Genomic DNA, 5,000 nt, shown 5'->3' with positions numbered 1-5,000 from the left:
CAGTGTTATATGGTTGCGAGGCATGGGCTATAGAGAGGGCTGTACGGAGGAGGGTGGATTTGTTGGAAATGAAATGTTTGAGGACAATGTGTGGCGTGAGGTGGTTTGAGCGTGTAAGTATTGAAAGGGTAAGAGAGATGTGTGGTAATAAAAAGAGTGTAGTTGAGAAAGCAGAAGAGGGTGTGTTGAAATGGTTTGGACATACAGAGAGAATGAGTGAGGAAAGGTGGAGGGACCAGGGAGAGGTGGGAGACCAAATTGGAGGTGGAAGGATGGAGTGAAAAGATTTTTGAACGGTCAGGGCCTGAACATGCGGGAGGGTGAAAGGTATGCACAGGATAAAGTGATTTGGAGCGTTGTGCTATACAGGGGTCGACGTACTGTCAATGGACTGAACCGGGGCATGTGAAACGTCCGGGGCAGATCATGGAAAGGTCTGTTGGGCATGGATGTGATAGGGAGCTGTGGTTTCCATGCATTACACATGACAGTTAGAGACTGGATGTGAACGAATGTGGCCTTTCTTAGTTTGTTACTGGTTCTGTCTCGCACGTTGCCTGACTGATGACAGTAGCATGTCATGCGCTACCGCATAACAGTTCATTTCATGGTAATGAAGGACCACCTCACCTTAGAGTCATCGACCCCCTCTTTTTTTTTCCACTTTAGAGTTTTCTCGGATCACCACGCCCCTCGCGTCAGGGTTCAGGGAGAAGTGCAGGCCTTTTATTCCTCAGGGAAGACGCCATTGTTCCCGCCCCAGTTAGGGAGATGGAGGGTGGAGTCATCCAACCCTTCTTCACCCCCGGCTTTTAATTATGCCAATTAATTAAGAGACTCTCTCTCTCTCTCTCTCTCTCTCTCTCTCTCTCTCTCTCTCTCTCTCTCTCTCTCTCTCTCTCTCTCTCTCTCTCTCTCTCTTCAAAAGGAGGATATTTTACTCACGAATTATTTTGATTCGATGTGACATATATTTCTCTCTTGTGTCTCCCCTGATGATGTGATTATTACACAAAAGTGCACTTGGGAACTTATCATTTTTCATTTTCTCCGTGGACTCATAGGAATATGTGAATAAGAGCAAGGTTATTAGGTACAGTAGGGTTGAGGGTCAAGTCAATTGGGAGGTGAGTTTGAATGGAGAAAAACTGGAGGAAGTGAAGTGTTTTAGACATCTGGGAGTGGATCTGGCAGCGGATGGAACCATGGAAGCGGAAGTGGATCATAGGGTGGGGGAGGGGGTGAAAATTCTGGGAGCCTTGAAGAATGTGTGGAAGTCGAGAACATTATCTCGGAAAGCAAAAATGGGTATGTTTGAAGGAATAGTGGTTCCAACAATGTTGTATGGTTGCGAGGCGTGGGCTATGGATAGAGTTGTGCGCAGGAGGATGGATGTGCTGGAAATGAGATGTTTGAGGACAATGTGTGGTGTGAGGTGGTTTGATCGAGTAAGTAACGTAAGGGTAAGAGAGATGTGTGGAAATGAAAAGAGCGTGGTTGAGAGAGCAGAAGAGGGTGTTTTGAAATGGTTTGGGCACATGGAGAGAATGAGTGAGGAAAGATTGACCAAGAGGATATATGTGTCGGAGGTGGAGGGAACGAGGAGAATAGGGAGACCAAATTGGAGGTGGAAAGATGGAGTGAAAAAGATTTTGTGTGATCGGGGCCTGAACATGCAGGAGGGTGAAAGGAGGGCAAGGAATAGAGTGAATTGGAGCGATGTGGTATACCGGGGTTGACGTGCTGTCAGTGGATTGAATCAAGGCATGTGAAGCGTCTGGGTTAAACCATGGAAAGCTGTGTAGGTATGTATATTTGCGTGTGTGGACGTATGTATATACATGTGTATGGGGGTGAGTTGGGCCATTTCTTTCGTCTGTTTCCTTGCGCTACCTCGCAAACGCGGGAGACTGCGGCAAAAGAAAAAAAAGAAAAAAAAAATATATATATATATATATATATATATATATATATATATATATATATATATATAAACTCCCAGACTTTGATGATAACAGTAATTGATTCAGAGGCTCCTGCACGCTCAGCTGAACCTCATTGGATGAAAATATTCCGGGGGAAAACGTTCGCACGTTGGAGAATCGTAGGATGAATTCATCTCTGAATATTAACCACGATTTACATACACGGACGTTCATATATATATATATATATATATATATATATATATATATATATATATATATATATATATATATATATATATATATATATCCTGAGGTAGGGACCCTTTTTTATCGACCAACTCACAGGGTTGGACGATCAGCTAAGTTGACTGTGGACCGAGTGCCGCAACCCAGGATTCGAACCCATGCGCCCGACCCCCCTAGGCTGCCCCGTGATCACGCGCAAAATTGTGATCCTTTCCAATGTGTATATATGTATATGTCTGAGTATGTATATGTATGTATACGTTGAAATGTATCTCTCTCTCTCTCTCTCTCTCTCTCTCTCTCTCTCTCTCTATATATATATATATATATATATATATATATATATATATATATATATATATATATAGAGAGAGAGAGAGAGAGAGAGAGAGAGAGAGAGAGAGGATTATCCATTACGTTTAAGACAATCGATTACAAAGAGAGAACGCGAGTCAGTTGCCGTTAACGAGGCCACACACACCAATCACAATTGATCAAATGAAGCGGCCAGAGAGAGGCGCTCTCACACACAGCAGTGGCCTTCCTGATCATCCTCCGTGTGGGCCGTGAATTAACGAAAAGATGGAGCTAATCACTAGGGGGAGGGCGGGTTCGATTCTTCCAAATACGACAGTGCATTTAACCTGCGCTGCTCTCCTGTGGATTTCCCGTGTGGGTTTACCCGTGTGGGATTGCCTGTGTGGGATTGCCCGTGTGGGATTGCCTGTGTGGGATTACTGTAAGCTTCGAGTAGGAACTGTCATGGTTCCTCGTTTGTAGAGCGAGTGAGGTTGGCGAAGCATAATGTTGTGGTTTGTCATTTGTTCAGGTTGAGATGAAGGTATATATATATATATATATATATATATATATATATATATATATATATATATATATATATATATATATACGTATGTATGTACGTAATCACCACAGTAACTTTAATTGATGTTAATCATACATATGGTTCCTTCACTTTATGTACACATGGACAGCCTCATAGGCTCCACACATGGACAGCCTCATAGGCTCCACACATGGACAGCCTCATAGGCTCCACACATGGACAGCCTCATAGGCGTTGCCATGTTGCCATCGTGTTGGGCGCGAGAGAAACCTCAGGTCAGGGGAGCAAAACGTTGCATTGTTGTCACCTGGAAAGTTCGAGCCGAGTCTGCTGAAGAAGGCAACTTGATTGCTGGCAGTTTGGTGTATTTGGCTGGTCAATACGTGGGATGTAAATATCATTGTTGCCACTGTGGCACCTCCTGAAGTGTTGCAATATTGCTTCAGCATCAGCAGCTGCTCCAGCTGGGGGGAAGGCAAGGCTATAACACCCCCCCAACCCTGGCAGAGTCGTGTGTATTGATGGACGAATGTAAAAGTTACAGAATTTGAAAGATCTTGGTAAATGCAGTTGCCTCTCATTGGTTATATTGTGTGTATGCTCTTAAGGGGCGAATGACCTGGTCATCTCTTGGCTTTACCTCATTCTGTCGTATGTAAATATAAAGTCACAGATGCGACATATTTGCATACGTGATCCCAATTTCTATTGCAATATATGTAATCGAATAGAACAACAATTCCTTAAGAAGAGCTTTGGCTCTGTCCGATTACATATATTCCCACATATATAGGGGTCCCATATGCAAATATGCTGCATCTCTGATATCATATTTACGTAAGAAAGAATAAGGTAAAGATATTAGATGACCAGGTCATTCGCCCCTTAAGAGCACACACACAATATAACCAATGAGAGGCAACTGCATTTACCAAGATCTTTCAAAGTCTGTAACTTTTACACTCGTCCATCAATACACACGACTCTGCCAGGGTTGGGGGGGTGTTATAGCCTTGCCTTCCCCCCAGCTGGAGCAGCTGCTGATGCTGAAGCAATCTTGCAACATTTCAGGAGGTGCCACAGTGGCAACAATGATATTTACATCCCACGTATTGACCAGCCAAATACACCAAACTGCCAGCAATCAAGTTGCCTTCTTCAGCAGACTCTAACTTTCCAGGTGACAACAATGCAACGTTTTGCTCCCATGACCTGAGGTTTCTCTCGCGCCCAACACGATGGCAACATGGCTATGCCTATGAGGCTGTCCATGTGTGGAGCCTATGAGGCTGTCCATGTGTGGAGCCTATGAGGCTATCCATTTGTGGAGCCTATGAGGCTGTCCATGTGTACATAAAACGAAGGAACACACACCACACTGACTATATTGATCTTTTATACTCTTTTGACTGCCTTAGTAATCATGTGTATGATTACCGTCAACCAGCATCAATGTGGTTACTTGATAGCATTGTAACCATCTCCTCCTCGATCAATGAAACATTTGTCAAACTATCGTTTCGTGTTTTGATGTTTGCGAATTAGGGTAGACTTAGAGAAGGACTGACTTAAGTGCTCATATCTCGCTCCTGTGATGCCTTGCGTGGATGGAAATGTGGAAAGATTATATGTTAGGGAATGATTCTAGGCTCCGTTGAGTACGGTCAAGGACACACACACACACACACACACACACACACACACAAGTGTTGGATAAGCCGCATGAATTCCACTTGACAGACATTGGTTATCTTAGATTGGTCCACCTCTACGATTGGCTGGGGGGCACAGACGCAACGTGCCGTCAAATTCACGATTATTGAGGACATATTCCTCCCCCAGAGGAAGTGCTTACTAGGTTGCAAACCCTCGAAACTTAGAAGGAGGAAGTCGAAAGAGAAACGAAAGACGAATTGACAGGAAAACTTGCCGTGTATATATATATTTCTTCTTTCTTTTCGACCTGATTGGACCGGTCA

At 43.8% G+C, this 5,000-nt stretch overlaps 1 protein-coding gene across 6 annotated transcripts in view; it reads left to right on the top strand.

The window, feature by feature from the left end:
* The window catches only part of LOC139752870 (cholecystokinin receptor type A-like), a 183,505-nt gene that overhangs the window by 65,032 nt on the left and 113,473 nt on the right, over window positions 1–5,000 (top strand). The gene's annotated exons all lie outside the window — the stretch shown is intronic.

Source organism: Panulirus ornatus, chromosome 13 (assembly GCF_036320965.1).
Source record: "Panulirus ornatus isolate Po-2019 chromosome 13, ASM3632096v1, whole genome shotgun sequence".
NCBI lineage: Eukaryota > Metazoa > Arthropoda > Malacostraca > Decapoda > Palinuridae > Panulirus > Panulirus ornatus.
Note: the sequence above shows the minus strand (reverse complement) of the source record. Positions and strands in the feature narration are given on the sequence as shown.